The sequence below is a fragment of the Ornithorhynchus anatinus genome, chromosome X1, assembly GCF_004115215.2.
Source record: "Ornithorhynchus anatinus isolate Pmale09 chromosome X1, mOrnAna1.pri.v4, whole genome shotgun sequence".
Taxonomy (NCBI): domain Eukaryota; kingdom Metazoa; phylum Chordata; class Mammalia; order Monotremata; family Ornithorhynchidae; genus Ornithorhynchus; species Ornithorhynchus anatinus.
The window spans coordinates 63,613,496-63,631,144 of record NC_041749.1 but is presented as its reverse complement, the minus strand read 5'-3'; the positions used below and the strand labels follow the sequence as shown (position 1 = coordinate 63,631,144).

Below are 17,649 nucleotides of genomic sequence, written 5' to 3'. Positions count from 1 at the left end.
CTTTCTCTCTCCTCCTCCCCCTCTCCCATCCCTCCCCCTCAGCACTGTACTCATCTGCTCAACTGTATATATCTTCATCACCCTATTTATTCTGTTTAATGAGATGTACATCACCCTGATTCTATTTATTTGCCATTGTTTTAATGAGATGTTCTTCCCCTTGATTCTATTTATTGCCATTGTTCTTGTCTGTCTGTTTCCCCCGATTAGACTGTAAGCCCACCAAAGGGCAGGGACTGTCTCTATCTGTTGCCGATTTGTACATTCCAAGCGCTTAGTACAGTGCTCTGCACATAGTAAGCGCTCAATAAATACTATTGAATGAATGAATGAATGAATGAAAGATGGGAAGAGGAAATCATTTCTCTTGGATTTGCAAACTCTATCGATTGGCTGCATTCCTCCTGGGTTCCACCAGAACCAGGCTAGCATTTAAAATTTCAGCTACATAGTTTTCTGATCGTCTTCAGGATCAAAGGTGTAAATTTGTTGGAAAGCTCCGACCTCTCTTCAGCCTATTTTCCATATAGCTACACATATCATCTTTCTAAACCGTTGATCTGAACACCTCCCTCCTGAAACTGCTCCAATGGCTAAGCATTTCCGATCACATAAAACAATAAAAAAGGCCAAGTTTTCTGTAGACTATCTTAAACCTTTTGAATAGAACCTGCCCATTTGCCAAGAAGAAAATTGAGAACTCTCACGTAAGCTCCTTGTTGGAAGGAAAAGTGCCTACCAACTCTGTTATATTGTACTCTCCCAAGCACTTAGTATAGTGCTCTGCATACCATAAGTGCTCAACAAATACAATGGATTAATAGTGATCTCGGTGGAAGGAAAGTGAGGAGGGCAGGAGAAGCAATGCTGGCTGTGGTGTTTCCTTTCTCCACACTCCACCATTCCCTTTTCTTCTGTCTCCTACCCCCAGCTTCAGAAGCAAAATATACTGATCTTAATTTTTTTTTAATTAGTGGGTCAGAAATTCAGTGCTCAATTTCAACTTAAAGTAAAATTAATAGAAGCAATGGCAAGGCTTTTTTTCTTCCTCTCCCCTCTTTCCAGTTCAACTAATCCCTCCTGCTATTTATGTTTTCCTGTGAGTTCTGATCATCCTAGTAATAAGCCTGGCAGTGCTATACGGGAGGACCAGACAGGAAACTTTGTTTGAAAAGTGGATTATGCCATGTTGACAAATACTGTTGTCTGTCAGACATTCCACTAAACACTGCCATGTGTAAAAAATGAAATACCACGGTGACTGAGAGTTAGACTGAAAATGTGTTTGCCTGCAAATAGATTCTCTTTTTGAATAGGCTTGCTAGAGTGGCAGATGCTTAAAACTATGGCATTTCTGGACAAAGAAAAATTAATTCTGTTTAGAACTTTCATCAATAATTTCTAGTCTTGAATATTTACTGATCACTTATGGTCAATTATCTCTAATATGACAGTTCATCCTACGTTTGCTGGAGCATTTCAAATTTTGTCCCCTGGTTCCTCCACCTAATAGAAATAGGCTGCTTACGAGCTCTTGACTGAAAGCTGCACTGAGAACACCATGGAGTTGGCAGTGAGAGGAGGTGGTACATCAGTGCTGTTTCTCTTTACAGAGCAGAGTCCCATCTGCCTGAATGTGCATGTGTGTGTGTGTGCATGCACACATGTGTGTGTGTGCACATTCAGAGCTTAATTTATAATACAAGAGATGCTATCCATGACAAATCCTGGCCTAAAAGTATAGTAACACTGGTCTGGCACACAACCTTGCTTTCCCCTTGCTCTGCAAATCGCCCCTCTTTCTCAGAGGTCTCCAATTATGAAGGTCCTTGATCAGAGGGTCAAACCTCCAGCCCACTACACTAGGACAATGAGTCCCCCTCTCCCCACACAACCAACTGCCCTCTTCCCTCAGCCCCAGCCATGACTGTCTGGCTTATTTCCAGACTTTAAGTGCACGTTCTGATCAGCATCAATGTGAGAACTAACTCCTGAACATGGGAAGGTCACCAAATATAGTTCAGGTTAGTTATTGACTGATGCTGGCACCTGGATAGTTCAGTTACATCTCACTGAGTTCAACCACAAAACTGGACTCCAGAGGTAGAGTGGCCCCACACCAGTGCTCTTTGTTGCTAAATAAGAACACTTTTGGAATGTTGACACTACTGAAATGAGTTATAATTGGAAAAGAAAGTTAACTATTGAATCCAAGAATTTTTGTTGGTTTGGTGGTATTGGGTGCTGGGGCTCAGAAGAGTGGCAGAAGAATGCTCCAGACACAGAATGTGAAATGGCAAGTCAAAGGGGTGGAGCTTCAACTTCTGAATCTAGAGTGCCAGAGCTGACCCCCAGTAAGTCCCAATACAAAGTAGGTATGTCTAGATACGTGTGTGTGCCTCTGTGTGTGTGTGTGCCTCTGTGCGTGTGTGTGTGTGTTGGGGGAGGGGGAAAGTCATCCCCATGTCTCTCCATTTGATTCCCTTTTCTGGCCCTTAATGTTAATGTTGGTATTTGTTAAGCGCTTACTATGTGCCGAGCACTGTTCTAAGCGCTGGGGTAGACACAGGGGAATCAGGTTGTCCCACGTGGGGCTCACAGTCTTAATCCCCATTTTACAGATGAGGGAACTGAGGCACAGAGAAGTTAAGTGACTTGCCCACAGTCACACAGCTGACAAGTGGCAGAGACAGGATTCGAACCCATGACCTCTGACTCCCAAGTCCGTGCTCCTTCCACTGAGCCACGCTGGTGGCCCTTCCATCTCGCCTACAAATTTGGAGCAAAGGCTTCACCTCTTAAATTACCCCACCTCCCCAGCTCCCCAAACTTCTGTTCCTTTTTTAACTCCAGGAAATGTAGTCCTAGAATAACCTACTCTCTTGCTCCCAATCAAATTTTTCCTTCAATCCAAGCCCCAAGCTTCCAAAGAGAAAAATATTATTTGAACTCAACTTGCTTCTGAAAGATCTAGAATCTGCCAGCCTAAGATGCTATCATGGTGCAAAAAACACAACAAAGAATTAAAATGAGTATAACTTCATGAGAACTAAATCAAGCTGGATGTCAAACTAGACAAGCGTTGTCATAGTACCTGGTATTGTCAGTCTTTAATTTATACATCCCAAGTGCCGAGTACCATTTATAGCACCAAATAGATGCTCAAAAATGTGGCTCCTCCTCTTAGAAGTGGATCTGTGCACTAAAACACAACTGCAAAGAAGGATCTTTCCTAGGATGCTATTTGGAAAAGGTCATTTTATTGCTTTAGTTATTTGCTTCATTTCTCCGAGGTACAGAATACTGGTGTGGGTATGAATTTGCAAAGCTGTGGGGTAGAAGCAGAAAGATGGAGTGGAAAAGGAGGAACCAGATCATCACAAAGCTATTATTGGGCCAAAGGGCATTAATTAGGTTTGCAAATCCCTTTGAAATTATTCCACGATCCAAAATAGCTCCCTTCACCAGATGTATCTTTTCTTCCCCAAAGCATCAGGGTAGAGAAAAAGGAGTTATGATAAGTTCTCTCTTTTCTCTAACCTCAGATGTGGAGACTTTTAATCTGCAAAAAGTGGTTAGGAATAGAATTTAGCATATTTCTAATGTTTGAATTTCTGCTCATGCTGTGTTATTTTAAAGAGCTTTTTTTTTTGCTATGGAATGCCCAAAAGACATGTGTTACTTGCACTCTGAACAGACTTACAGTATTTAATATGGAAAATTGAATATCTTTTAAAATAAAAACATCTGGACATCTTAGTTGATCTTCATGTGGCTCTGCTTTTTGCATCCCTGCGTAATGTGCAATTTTTAAACACAGCAATTTTAAATACCAAGCTACTAACACTGACAAAGGTTTATTAACTGTAATGCTTGTTTAGCCATAACATTTTATATATTTGCTCCCTGATACATAAGTTTAATCTAAGCATTTCTGGTTAACATTTGTTTTTAGCATTGTTGGTTTGATTTTTGTTTAGGACAGATTTGTTTTAGAGATTATAATCAGGTGTTTTGAAATGAAAATCATTTTTCCCTCTCTCTTAGAAAGTCTCATTAATGTTGAAAACTTGTTTGTCTAATTGCACTTGCTGAAAAATACATAAAGGAAGAAAACCAAAAGATAGAAAACCTATAATAACTAATCAATGAACATGATTTAACAGGCTACCTGCCACCCAGATATTTTTACTACTGTGTGTATCTTTTATTTATATTAATGTCTGTCTCCTCCTCTAGACTGTAAGCTTCTTGTGGGCAGGGAATGTGCTGTTTATTGTTATATTGTACTCTCCCAAGTGCCTAGTACAATGCTCTGCATACAGGAAGTGCTCAACAACTACATTTGACTGACTTTAATTCCTTATGGTTGTTAAGTAGGAGAAACTTTTCATTTTTTCAGACTGATTGTAAGTTACTTGAGAGTGAAAAAGTGTTCACAATATCTCCTTAAGTGGCCTTCCAAAGAAGGCAACAAGAAGGTATTTCCTCAGCTATTTTCTCAGGATAGAGTAGACTGATTTGCCTCTTATAAGCTGAAGTCATATCTCAGTGTAATTCCAAATCAAAGATGATAAATCTAAATAGGATGAAAATTTTGAATCATTGGGTGAAAGCCCAATGACTAAAGAGTTATTGCATTAAATAAGTACATTATTTTAAATATGAAAACTTGAAGAATAACACCTTAAAGTACAAGGTGAGCCAAGTCTAGAATAAGCTCTGTTAGGCACATCATTTAAAAGGAAATGTTTGCTTCTTTGTGGCATTTCAAATGAGGAAGAAATCCTTGGTTTTTGTTGAGGACAATATTGATCATCTCTGGGCAATATACTAAGAGATTTAAAAAAAACACTAGAGGCATTTAATTGGGAAGTTCTTTATCAACCCTGGAATTTTGTGTAATTTTCTGAAATTTGAAGTATGGACTTTAGTCCATACTTCACTCTGCTGCCAGGATGATTTTTCTACAGAAACATTCAGGACATGTCACCCCTCTCCTCAAAAAACTCCAGTGGTTGCCCATCCTACTACACATCAAATAAAAACTCCTCAACATTGGCTTTAAAGCGGTCCACCACCATGCCCCCTCCTACCTCACCTCGCTTTTCTCCTTCTACCATCCAGTCCACACACTTCGCTCCTCTCGTGCTTTCTCACTTTGCCTCAATCTTGCCTGTCTCGCCGCTGACCCCTAGCCCACGTCCTGCCTCTGGACTGGAATGCCCTCCCTCCTCAAATCCGACAATTACTCTCCCATACTCCATTGCCTTATTGAAGGCACATCTCCTCCAAGAGGCCTTCCCAGACTAAGCCCCATTTTTCCTCATCTCCCACTCCCTTCTGTGTCATCCTGACTTGCTCCCTTTGTTCTTCCCCTCTTCCAGACCCCCAGCACTTATGTACATATCTGTAGTTTTATTTGTATTGATTTCTGTCTCCACCACCCTAGACTGTCAGCTCATTGTGGGCAGGGAATGTGACTTTTTATTGTTGCATTGTACTTTCCCAAGCACTTAGTCCTCTGCATGAAGTAAGTGCTCAATAAGTATGATTGATTGATTGAATGAATGAATGAACTGTGGACTGGTGGAGTATTTGGGGGAAGTCTGCTAGTGAATTATGAATTGGAACATAACTATAGTCACAAAGCATAAATGCATCAGAAACAACTGTTACCTAGCCCTTATGGGATAGGGACCATTTTTAACAAGCCTATGTGGGCCTGAGGTCAAGGTAGCGAGATTCTTCTGCACACAAACAGCATTCCATAGCCAGGTCAACACAGCCAAGTTGAGTGGAGAGCTGTTCAAGTATCTGGTCATTCTGAGGACAATCTAAAATATCAATCTAGACCTTCCAGACAAAAATGACTCATTGTTCACCAAACTGTAACTGAAAATTCCAGTTCCACCATTTGTCTGCTGTTTGACCTTGGGCAAGTCACTTAACTTCTCTGTGCTTTAGTCCCTTCATCTGCAAAATGGGAATTCAATACCTGTTCTCCCTCCTTCTTAGACTGTGAGTCCCATGTCAGTCAGGCAGTAAATCGTATTTATTGAGCACTTACTGTGGGCAGAGCACTGTACTAAATGCCTGGGAGAGTACAACACAAGAATATAGCAGACACATTCCCTGCCTACAATGAGCTTACAATCTAGAGGGGGAGACAAACATTAATATAAATAAATTACAGATATATACATGAGTGATATGCAGCTAAGAGGGGAGATGACTAAGGGAATAAGTTGGGGGAAGCAAAAAGGAGTTGAAGAAAAGGAAAAGAGGGCTTAGTCAGGAAAAACCTCTTAGAGGAGATGTACCTTCAATAAGGCTTTGAAGTGGGGGAGAAAAATTGTCTGTCAGATTTGAGGAGGAAGTGTGTCCCAGGCCAGAGGCAGGACATGGGTGAGAGGTCGGCGGTGAGATAGACAAAATCGAGGTACAGTGAGAAGGTTGGCATTAGAGGAGTGAAGTGTGTGGGCTGGGTTGTAGAATGAGAATAGTGAGGTGATTGAGTCTTTTAAAGCTGATTGTAAGGTGTTTCTGGGGCAACATGGTCTGAATGTTTTTGCAGAAAAATGATTTGGACAGCAGAGTGATGTATGGACTGGAGTGGAGAGAGACAGGAGGCTGAAAGGTCAACAAGGAGACTGATACAATAATCAGGGAGGGATAGGATAAGTGATTGGATTAACAAGGTAGCAGTAACAGATCCCCATGTGGGATCTGATTATCTTGCATTGACCCCAGCACTTAGTACAATGCTTGGCACATAGTAAGCACTTAACAAATGCTATTATCATTATTGATAATAAAAATAATAATTATGGTATTTTTTAAGTGCTTACTATGTGTCAGGCAATGTACTAAGCGCTGGGGTAGATAAGAGGTAATCTGGTTAGATACAGTCTCTATCCCACATAGGGCTCTCAGTTTCAATCCCCATTTTACAGATGAGGTAACTAAGGCACAGAGAAGTGAAGTGATCTGTCCAAGGTCACACAGCAGACAAGCAGCAGAGCCAGTATTAGAACCCATGACCTTCTGACTCCCAGGCCCATGCTCTGTCTACTACACCATGCGGCTTCTCTATCTTCTCTTTCTGCTTATCTGAACCCTCCTCACTTGCTCCAGAGCCTTTGTACTTCCCAGTTAAAGCAGGCTTCACACCCAGTGTGACTCAGAAGTTGGAAATGTTTCATGTTTTCAACTGCTGCTGCCCTGTTGCCATCCTACGTGGCTCAGTGGAAAGAGCATGGCTTTGGAGTCAGAGGTCATGGGTTCGAATCCCAGCTCGGCCACTTGTCAGCTGTGTAACTGTGGGCAAGTCACAACTTCTCTGTGCCTCAGTTACCTCATCTGTAAAATGGGGATTAAGACTGTGAGCCCCACATGGGACAATCTGATTCCCCTGTGTCTACCCCAGCGCTTAGAACAGTGCTCTGCACATAGTAAGCACTTAACAAATACCAACATTATTATTATTATTATCCTAGACAGCATGCCCTGAGAGAACTGCCTCTCCTGCTTATCATCTGAAGGCTGTAGAAAACTGGAGTCAAGCCATAAATTCTAGCACAGAACGCAGTCTGAGACTAAGAGGTTCAGGACCCCTAGAGTCCCAAGATGGCTTTGGGATTTTCCCAGGCCACACTGGAGTGACTATCATGTTGGGCCCAGGGTAGCCCTAGCTGATCTGAAATCACCCCGGGGGGTCACATGGTATTCGGAGAGTTACTGGTTTAAGGAAGTCTCAGGGTTGTTCGAGATTCCCCCTTCCCTTCTCTCAGGAATCTTATGGACTCTGATAGGCTTTGAGAAGACCCTAGAGCACCATTGTCTCTTGGAATATTCCCTGGACTATTGCAAATCTTGGGTTGGCTTATCTCAAGGGAGGGGATATCTTAGCCTAGAGAAGACCCTCTCTCCTTCCAGGCTTTTCTTCTCCCTTTCACCCCCTCATCCCCCAGGGATGGCTGCAACATAGAGAGGATCCTCTAGGGCCCTTATGTTCTCTTTTAAACTCCAGGGCCAGAACTAGGGGGCTCCAGAGTCATGAGTTCAGATATACAGGTATAGTCGGCCAAATGCTGAACAATGTGCAATCCTCCAGTCTCTAGCTTTCAGTGGTAGGGTCTACTCCATTCTGCCAGAAGCCATAAGGATGATCTAAAAATGACATAAAAATGACATCTAAAAAGTGCCTTTGACACTGTCAATCATCCCCTTCTCCTCCATACCTTATCTCACCTTGGCTTCATGGACGCCTTCCTCTCCTGGTTCTCCTCTTATCTTTCTGGCCATTCATTCTCGGTCTCCTTCATGGGCTCCTCCTCCCCTTCCCATCCATTAACTGTAGGGGTTCCTCAAGGGTCAGTTCTTGGCCCCCTTCTGTTCTCCATCTATACTTACTCCCTTGGTGAACTCATTTGCTCCCACAGCTTCAACTATGATCTCTATGCAGATGACACCCAAATCTACATCTCCTCCCCTGTTCTCTCCCCCTCCCTTCAGGCTTGTATCTCCTCCTGCCTCCAAGACGTCTCCACCTGGGTGTCTGCCCGCCACCTAAAACTCAACATGTTCAAAGCTGAGCTCCTTATCTTCCCTCCCAAACCCTGTCCTCTTCCTGACTTCCCTGTCACTGTGGATGGTACGACTATCCTTCCTGTCTCCCAAGCCCGCAACCTTCGTGTCATCCTTCACTCAGCTCTCTCTTTCACCCCACACATCCAATCTGTCACCAATACCTGCCAGTCTCACCTTTACAGTATCGCCCAAGATCTGCCCTTTCCTTTCCATCCAAACAGCTATCGTACTGGTACAAGCTCTCATAATATCCCGGCTGGATTATTGTGTCAGCCTTCTCTCAGATCTCCTTTCCTCCTGTCTCTTCCCACTCCAGTCTATTCTTCATTCTGCTGCCCGGATCATCTTCCTGCAGAAATGCTCTGGGCATGTCACTCCCCTCCTTAAAAACCTCCAGTGGTTGCCTATCAACCTCCGCATGAAACAGAAACTCCTCACTCTGGGCTTCAAGGCTCTCCATCACCTTGCTCCCTCCTACCTTATCTCCCTTCTCTCTTTCTGCTGCCCACCCCGCACGGTCCACTCCTCTGCCGCCGACCTCCTCACTGTCCCCCATTCACGCCTATCCCGCCATCGACCTCTGGCCCACATCCTCCCTCTGTCCTGGAATGCCCTCCCTCCTCACCTCTGCCAAACTCTCTTCCCCTCTTCCACCTCCTCCAAGAGGCCTTCCCAGACTGAGCTTCCCCTTTTCCCTCTGCTCCCTCTGCTGCCTCTTTACCCCCCCTTCACCTCCCCTCAGCTAAGCCCTCTTTTCCCCCCGTTTCCTCTGCTCCTCCCCCTCTCCCTTCCCCTCCCCTCAGCACTGTGCTCGAATGCTCAATTGTATATATTTTCATTACCCTATTTATTTTGTTAATGAGTTGTACATCACCTTGATTCTATTTATTGCTATTGTTTTAATGAGATGTTCCTCCCCTTGATTCTATTTATTGCTATTGTTTTTGTCTGTCTGTCTGTCTCCCCCGATTAGACTGTAAGCCCATCAATGGGCAGGGACTGTATCTGTTGCCGATTTGTACATTCCAAGCACTTAGTAGAGTGCTCTGCACATAGTAAGCTCTCAATAAATACTATTGAATGAATAAAGACCACTGATTGATTAAATGGCCAATAAGTACCATAACTAACAAACCTTTAAGAGAGGGTAAGATATTAAAGCTATCCAGTGTTTAGAACAGTGCTCCAGTGCTTAGAACATTTCTTGGCACATAGTAGGGGCTTAGCAAATACCATCATTATTATTAAAGGAAAAGAGAAGTTCATTCATTCATTCAATAGTATTTATTGAGTGCTTACTATGTGCAGAGTAGTTGGAATGTACAATGTGCAACAGACAGAGACAATCCCTGCCCAAAGAAGGCTCACAGTGTAAATGGGGGAGACAGACAGCAAAGCAAAACAGAACAAAACAGAAACAAGACAACATCATCAAGATAAATAGAATCAAGGAGATATACACCTTATTAACAAAATAGGGTAATAAATAATATATACAAATGAGCACAGTGCTGAAGGGGGGGAAGGGGAAAGAGCAGGGGATGTGGGGGGGAAGTCCAGAAGAGCCAACACAAGCTAATAAGGAGTTAAAGAATGATCCCTAGCAAAAGATAAATTATATCAGTAATAAAATTTCTTACTGAAAAACATATAGTGAAAAGATTGGGCTCATGAAAACAAACAATACCCACCAGATAGGACAACTTCTCCAAAACTAAGTCCACCAAGTTGAGGACACCCCATGAGAGGCTGATTGTAGACCAAGGTAGCCATCTCAAAGATTCAAATATTTCTTCCAACACCTTCTTTTCTCTCTTCCTCCAACCCCCATTCCACTTCCACAAAATCTTCATATACTCAACCACTCCCACCCTTCTTTTCTGGAATAAGCTCTTCCCATGAGCAGCCTAAGAGGCAGAGAGACCCTTTTGCCTGGATGAAGAAAGAAAATAGATTGGGAGGAGAAAAGAAGGAATCAGGGCAGCAACCTCAGATGTGATGGGGAGAACTCCAGAGCAAAGGCTTAGGTTGTCACAATCTTCATATCCTGGAGAGATGACAAGACACAGTTTCCATACCCAACATCTCACGTCAAAGGGAACCCCCCACACCTCAACAATAACCAATGGATATGGCAACTTGGGTAAGAGACAGTAAAAACTGTTGGGAGTATTAAGAAATTTAGTCCCTGTCACTATCAGTGCCCCCTCCCCACCACAATGCAATGAAAATCATGGTACTTTATATAACACAAAGTAGGATCTCTGTAAATACCACTGATGTTTGGAAAGTTTTAATGGCCTGAATCTCTTCTCTGTTAATTCTCTAGAGAACTCATCAGTCTGGTCGGTCAGAAATTCCAGAATTATCCTGCCAGGGGCAGTTATTAGCAGGTCTTGTGTCTTGGGCCATGAATAAATAGGAAGATAGAGTGGCATCTCTTAGAACTTTCCTTTACAAATAATGATTCCCAAAGTTATGCAGCTCCGACTTAAAACGTGGTTTGGGAAAAAAATATGCCAGGCCTCTAGAAGCTGGAAGTAATAAAGAAAGAGAAGGAGGGTCCTGCTTTTATTAGGTTCTGCACTTACATGCAAACAAACCCCAGTGTCAATAGGGCCGCTATTCTCTCATGCATCATCTCAAAAATATACTTCACTGATGATGAAGGCAAGTAAACTGAACATCCGTTGGCTTCTGAGAAACTAATGTCAATAGGGAAAGGATAGAGATCCTATTTTTAAAGAAGGAGAGAGGGAAAGAGCACATGGCGTATCTTGAGAATATTTCCTAAGTTCCAGGATTGTTTTTAAAACTCCTCTTTTGAGTCCCCTGTTGATGTACAGCAAAGTTTGCTTGACCTTCCAAAAAGACTTCAGATTGTGAAGGAATAAAAGTGATTGGAAGATTAAAGAAATCCCAGAAACTGCCAGAGCTGGCAAATTGATTCAGCACTCAGCTACTCCTTACCATAAGTCACCTTCAGAGCTGTGGCTCCTGACAAAACCACTGCAGCTCACCCAGACTGCTCGCCTGGAGATTTTCAGTGCAAAGAAAGCAAATCGCTAATGTCCGCCAATGAGGGAGTGAAGTTTAACACAGAGCAGCTTGACATGGGGAGTCTGTTTATCAACATATTTATAAGCTGAAAAAAGTCTGTGGGAGTTAGCAATAAGCCTTTCACAAAAGGAAAGTAAAAACGGGATCAGGGCAGCTGCAAAAACACAAGCATTTACATTTCATATGAAAAAGTTGACTCTTCTCTCTCTTTGCAAGAATACAAGAAGTCAATGGCAGCTATCCTGACAGTTGCTTTAGAAAGCGCTAGTGTTTTGAATATGTCCCTGAAAATAAACTCCTTTTACATTGGTCTTGCCATAAGGAAAAGATATTTCAAGGCTCCAAATTTAAGTTGGTGCTGAGAGTCAATGTTTCCTGCTGGAAATGTCTTCATGGAAGCTCTATTGACAACCAGTTTAAATAAAGTGATCTATTTCACCATTATCCCCTTCCAGAAATCTTTCCCACCCACTCTAATGTTCTAGTATACCATTCAAGAACATTTCCTTCTGGTTTAAACTCGATGGAGAAAGAAGATGTGAATCACTTCAAGGGTCTTTCCTCCTGATATTTTCCCCTCAATTCAGTGAGAGAACACGTCATCCTTACTTGGACTACATCGCTCTGCACGTCGATACTGATTGCACAGCCTGCCACTGTGTACTTAAAGAAGCTATCAGCTCGACATTAGGGCTGATGCTGATCATAGTTCTGCAGCCAGGCAACAGAGTCTATAAACACAGCAGAGCTGGCCTCCCTCCTCCTCCTGAAACAACGCAGGCTCTGACGCCTTAAAAAACATAAAAGAGAGAGGGGGGTAGGGGAAGGGAGGAAAAAAGAGAGAGGGAAAGCGAGACAAATACACACACACACACACACACACACACAGAATGAGAAAGAGAGAAAAAGTGCAAGGCCAGGCAAGAAAAAAAGAGAGGAGGGGTACACAGAAAAAACCCCAAGTGAATTTAAATGTTTAATGAATTGTGACCCCTTATTTTACTGGAACAATTTAGTGTTCAGCAAATTTTCCAGAGAGTATGACATATCCTTTCTTCACAAGTAGAATTTATTCACTTTAGTGATATTCAGAGAAAAAAATTCTACGTGGAAGGCAAAAGGGGCTGTGGGTTGGTGGTGGCCCACTTCTTTCCCTCCAGTCTTTCTTCACCCTCCCTCCTACTGCTATTACATTCCTATCAGAGCATAAGTTTGGGATTTTCAGCAAAGGCAGCTCTGGAAGCAAATTCTCCACAGAGCAGGAGGATAGTGACAAAGGGACAAGGGCAGAGGCCTGCTATAAGGGGTGGCTGCTGTACATGGCCCATTCACTTTTCCTAGTGGTTAGGAGTTTCTACAAGATTTCCCCAGGTGTGCAATGACTTCCCTTTGCATCCCATTACAGAATGTGCTCAAGAAAAGGTCCTGTGGGGCTGTGGGCCAATCTAGCACAGAGGCCCAGTTGCCCCATACTAAAGAAACACACAAAACATCCTGTCCAAAAATTAAGGGTAAATGGCAAGTACCAATGTTTCGAGATTCCCTTTGCCTTGCAGCTTCTCAATGACTCGAGAGAGATTGTGTTTGTGCTTGGAATTGCTTAGCTTTTTTTTGATTTGTTAGACTCAAATGGAGGTTTGGTATTTAGAATTCAGAAGGGGAGCTTGGAAAAAATGATTTGCAGGGGTTATTAGCAAGTAAGTCTTGGTGGCTTTGGTGACTGGTAGTTCTCTTGGACTCTTAGCTTGATTAAAATATGTTCACTTCGATACTTCAAAATGTTTTGTTCACTCCATCTTCAGAGTTGAAGGAAATGGGATAATACATGAGGCAAATTGAGATAATCCAGGATGTGATTCATACAAAATCTATCTGCAAAGTGGTGTGCATTTCTGATATCCCACTATGCCTTAGATATGTCAGAGTAGGCCACTACTCATTTAATGCTGTAGGAAGAAAATACAAAACTTAAGTGTTGATCTTGCTCTGAGTATGGCAGAGCTAGCCAATGAAGAATTATTCCACTGGGATGTCACTAGGAACCTGAAAGGCATGACTGCAAATGAGTCTACCTGGAGTGGTGGTGAATGGTGAGAGAGAAGCTGAGGCAATGGAGGGCAGCGTTAGTGGTGATGCCAGGAGGGCAAGATGAAGATCTGAGTGTCTGGGAACCCATCCCCACTTTTCATCTTTTCCCAGTTCCCTCTCTCCTTTTATGTTCATATTAGAGACTATCACTAGAGGGGAAAAAAAGACACCCACCTTTTTACCCCAGCAATTCACAGCTCTAGATACAGCCTTCCCAAAGCAAGGCAATTTAGAGTGCATATGCACTGCTGATTTTCTTTGAGGTAGGACTACAGATGGAAAATGTGTTAATTCCCTTCTGCCAAAGAAAGATCTAGTTAAAAATCCCTGTATTCAGAGGACATTTCATAACCTTCAGCCTCTCCATTCTACCAACCCTATTTCCTTCATTAGCAGATGCACTATTAAAACAACCAAGCTTGCAGTATAAAGACAACTTGTGCTACTTACCAAGTTCACTTACAAAGCCCCAGCTCTTTGAACAGCATTAAAGCCTGTTTCTCATAGAAAGCAATTTAGTTAATTTCAAATGTGCTCTGTGAATATCAACAGACCACCCAAATGTTTACTTCAAGCAGTCTCCTTGTAAGCTCCCAAAACCCCATTTGCTTTTAGAAGAAAAAAAATTCATGGATAAAAATTGAATGCATTTCAGATATAGCTATCTGTACATAGAAAGATAAATAAAAGTATTATTTAATGAATAAAAAAATCATTTCCACTATAGCAAGGCCTGGGCCATATGCATCACTCAAAAACATATACAAGCATGCTCCCCTCTCCCAAATTAAGAAAAACTACAGCAAAACAACTAGACTTACAGTTCTGCCTTAACCCAATAGGCACTTTTTTCCTCATATGAATAAAAGCTTTATTAAGAAAAAAATGTATTTTTAGTTACTCCATGTTAGGAAGTTAACAAATGAGGACTCTTTGGACTGGGAGGAAAGGGGAATTCCAAAGTTGAAGAGTCTTCAATCGAAAAAATACTTTGCCTCTGGTCCTTTAGAATTCAAATATGGGGAGCAATTATATTTTCTTTTCCCATGAACTGTAGATTTGAAGCCCAGAGAGAGGATTCCCTAAGGTGGGGAGGAGAGCCTAGTCATAATGACACTAAAACAACCCCCACCACCCCTTGCCCCCCCTTTTTTTTGCACAGCCTTGAACAGCTAGCTTTCTTGAAAGAACACCAGCTCCTAATCTTTACTAGGAAGTTAACAAATGAGGACCCTCTTAGACTGGGAGGAAAAGGGAATTCCCAAGTTGAAGAATCTTCAGGTGAAAAAGTACTTTACCTCTGGTCCTTTAGCATTCAAATATTGGGAGCAATTATATTTTCCCTTCCCAAAACTTGTAGCTCTGAAGCCCAAGGAGAGGATTTCCTGAGGTGGGGAGTAGGGCCTGGTCATAATGACACTGAAACAATAGTCCCTCCCCACCATCCCCCCCTTTTTTTCCACAATCTTGAACAGCTAGCTTTCTTGAAAGAACAACAGGTCCTAATCCAAGCCCAACTCCCTATCGTTCATAAAAGGGAAGTCCATCATTCTGCTAACTTGAATACTCTGGATTTTTACCACTGGGACTTACTGTGGGACTTCCTGCCCAAGGAATCTGAAGAAGGATGATGACTAATGTATACATCCTTATTTCCCTTTTCTTCCTGCTGAATAGAGCAATGACCCCTACTTATTGAATATTGATCAAGGCTCCTCTACCCTTTAAAAAATTCTCAACTTGATAGTCAACTTGTAATCAGACAACTATTATACACTGCCTTTTGACATGGCACAGAAAGTGGCTCTGATGTGTTTCCAGAAGCCCTGTACATTACAGAAAAGAGAGCAAGAGTGTTTAAGAGGCCTAATTCTTCCAGCTACAGCCAAGCATCAGGGGTGGAGGGGAGAGGTAACTGTAGATAGGGAGGGAGGATTTTTAAAATGAGATGAGAAGGAAGCAGTCAGCACACAAATGGGGAAATTTAAACAGCAGCTGCTGCCTGTCTTCCTTTTCTCCCTGCTCCTAGGTCCTTGTTGGGAAAAAGGGTTACTTTACAAGTGAACCAGTTTTGCTCTTCATCCAGCTGATTCTGTTGAGGAGAGAGAGGGAGACACAGGGGAAGCCTTAAATAGAAGCAGCTGGCTTCTTCCTCAGGTCAGTCCCTGGGAGAGTGTTTATTTAGTTCCAAGGAAACTATTTTATTTGGCAGATTAATATTTTTACATTTACTTGAATCTAAATGTTAACATTTTTCCTTTCAATCAGTTACGTACTAGGTACAATAATCTGGCCTTGCTGATGGGTTCTTCTGAACCTGCTAGCCTGCGTGGGTTTTTTCCTGGCCTCTATGACATGGTCCAGCACAGTCTACATTTGCCAGTGTCAGAGCAATGACGCATTTTTTGACTGTCAACCCCAGTAGCCTAGGGAAACACAATACTGGTATCGGCCTGGGAATTCAATTTCTCAGTTTTATAAAAATTTGTACCTTCTATTCAGTTTCCTTAGGCTCAACCTCATCCCTCTGGTACAGAAGATGATTTACTTTCTCAATAGCTAAGACCAGTTGGAGAGTGGTGTAAGACCTGGGGCAGCTGTGATCATATGCCCTCTTATAGCCGACCCTGACTTGGGGCACTTCCCCCAGTGGTGTTCCTCACAAATTGCCATACCCTACTCTGGTTGTGATGGTGCAGGGTCTACTATTTTAGCTAAGTGGGAGAGGCTGTGTTAGCCCCAGGCAAAGTGGGAGTCACACAGCTTCCTCTTCAAGAAGATTCCTTCCCCCTGATAAGCCATTAAAGCGAGGGGCCTGTACTCCTTGTAATAGGATGGTAAGCCAGAATTCCCTAACAGGACTTGAGCCTTATAACAAATAACTGGCCCCATTTGGAGCAAAATATTAACAATTTATCCACTCACTGCTCCACCCCTCCACTCCTCTTCCAGCCCTGCAGTAGCCAAGCAGATACAAATATTTACCATGGGTCAGTCCTTCTGCCAGACCATCCGAGTAAATTCTCATGTCCTGGTTCCCAGTAATTTGAGATATCTTGCAAGACATCAGTAGGGAATGATGAGTTAGAGTTAAGGTTCACAGAAGAAATTGCTGCTACTGAAGTCATCCCAATTTGGTGGCAATGTCATTTTCAAGGGGAGCATCTGTAATGAAACTTTAGAAAGTCAAAATCACCGGAAGGTACAAAGGAACTTCTGATTAGTCATTGAGGATCCCAGAAATATTGAAAATTCTTTGCTTCTCCTCTTGCAGCCTCCATATCTTCTGTTTCACCCTCTTCCGGATCTTCCTGCATTTCTTTCTATTCTCCAACTCTCTCTCTCTTTTTCTTCTCTGAGGAAGCAGCATGGCCTAGTGGAAAGAGCACAGGCCTGGAAGTCACAAGACATGGATTCTAATCCCGGCTCTGCCACTTACCTGCTGTGTGGCCTTGGGCAAGACACTTAACTTTTCTCATCAGTTCCCTCATCTGCAAAATGGGGATTCAGTGCCTGTTCTCCCTACAGCTTAGACTGTGAACCACATGTGGAACCTCAATATCTTGTATATATCCCAATGATCAGTACAGTACTTGACACATAGTTAATGCTTAATACTGCAGTTATTATGATTATTCTCTTCCCTCTCAACTCTCCCTCTCCCCAGGATTACCAGATGTTCCACTTTCAATTCTCATACCCATGTGTCCAAAGACATATCAGGAAACCAAGAACCACACTTTGAGAACCTTCAGCCAAATTGATACACATTGCTGAGAACATATCCCTCCCCTTCCTCACTCCTAATTCTTGGCAAAACTGAACATGTGGTTGCTCTATTCCCTTCCTCACTTCTCCTTCCCAAGGAAACATGTCTTCTCCCAACACAACCAATTTTTTGAATGGTAA

At 42.6% G+C, this 17,649-nt stretch overlaps 1 long non-coding RNA gene across 1 annotated transcript in view; it reads right to left on the bottom strand.

Annotated features, from left to right (window-relative positions):
• The window catches only part of LOC120638053, a 49,621-nt gene extending 32,512 nt beyond the window's left edge, over window positions 1-17,109 (bottom strand). The window contains exon 1 of the long non-coding RNA XR_005659510.1: window positions 16,726-17,109. This is a non-coding gene — a long non-coding RNA (uncharacterized LOC120638053). The remainder of the gene's footprint in view (window positions 1-16,725) is intronic.
• Between the last annotated feature and the right edge of the window lie 540 nt (window positions 17,110-17,649).